This window comes from Nestor notabilis, unplaced genomic scaffold (genome assembly GCF_000696875.1).
Source record: "Nestor notabilis isolate BGI_N333 unplaced genomic scaffold, ASM69687v1 scaffold16615, whole genome shotgun sequence".
NCBI classification, from domain to species: Eukaryota; Metazoa; Chordata; class Aves; order Psittaciformes; family Psittacidae; genus Nestor; species Nestor notabilis.
The window spans coordinates 1-918 of NW_009928061.1; positions in this window are offsets into that span (position 1 = coordinate 1).

The following is a 918-nucleotide window of genomic DNA, read 5'->3' on the forward strand; positions in this document are numbered from 1 at the left end:
CCAAACCAGGCTGGGATTAGAAGCTGGCATCGACCATGGCCCCTCCTGGCAGCGGGTTCAGAGCTGGGGGTTGTGGTGCCTCTGAGGTGGATGCCAGAGCAAGCCCGGAGCAAAGCGGCTGGGGGAGGCTGTGATAAGAGGAGGAATCTTGCCTGAAATAACTTTACTTTTTAAAGCATTCTCAGGCATGTGAGGAATCCGCATCAGGGAGGGGGGAAGGCAGAGATCTGGTGGTGGAGGGTGTCAGTGCATTCCCAGCCATGGCAGTGAGTGTGATGACACCATACGGGCATCACCAGGGATACCTGTTGGAGCTGATAACAAAAGCTTAATGCTGCTGTGCCTGTGCAGAGGTGCAGGGATTTCCTTTTCCCAAAAAAAGATGGAAAAAGATGATTTCAACCCTTTTTGTGAGCATGGGTATGCCCTGGTCAGGCTTGGATGTGACTGTGAGGGTGGCTCATAGGGGTGATAACCTGATAGCGGTAGGTTGGGATCCCTGGGGGCATTTGGGGTTACACCGTGATGTGACGAACAGTTGAGGGAAACTCAGGCGCATCCTGAGAGGCTTGGGATGGGTCTGGCTTTTGGGAAGCAATTTCTTGCTTTGTTGGGCCTTGTGCTTGTGTCTTGGATGAAACCCAAGCGTGTGCTGTTTGCTGCAGCTCTTGAGCCCTCCGTGGTTCCCCCCACGCAGGGGAACCCGCCCTGCTCTGGAACTGCGCTGGGGACCAGAGGGTGTGAGTAGGACAGGGGCTGGGCTGTGGGATTGAGCCCCGGGGTGACTGCATCCAGCTCTGGGGAACAGCACAAGAGGGACGTGGAGCTGCTGGAGCGAGGCCAGAGGAAGCCACGGAGCTGCTGCGAGGGCTGGAGCAGCTCTGCTCTGGAGCCAGGCTGAGAGAGCTGGGCTGGGGC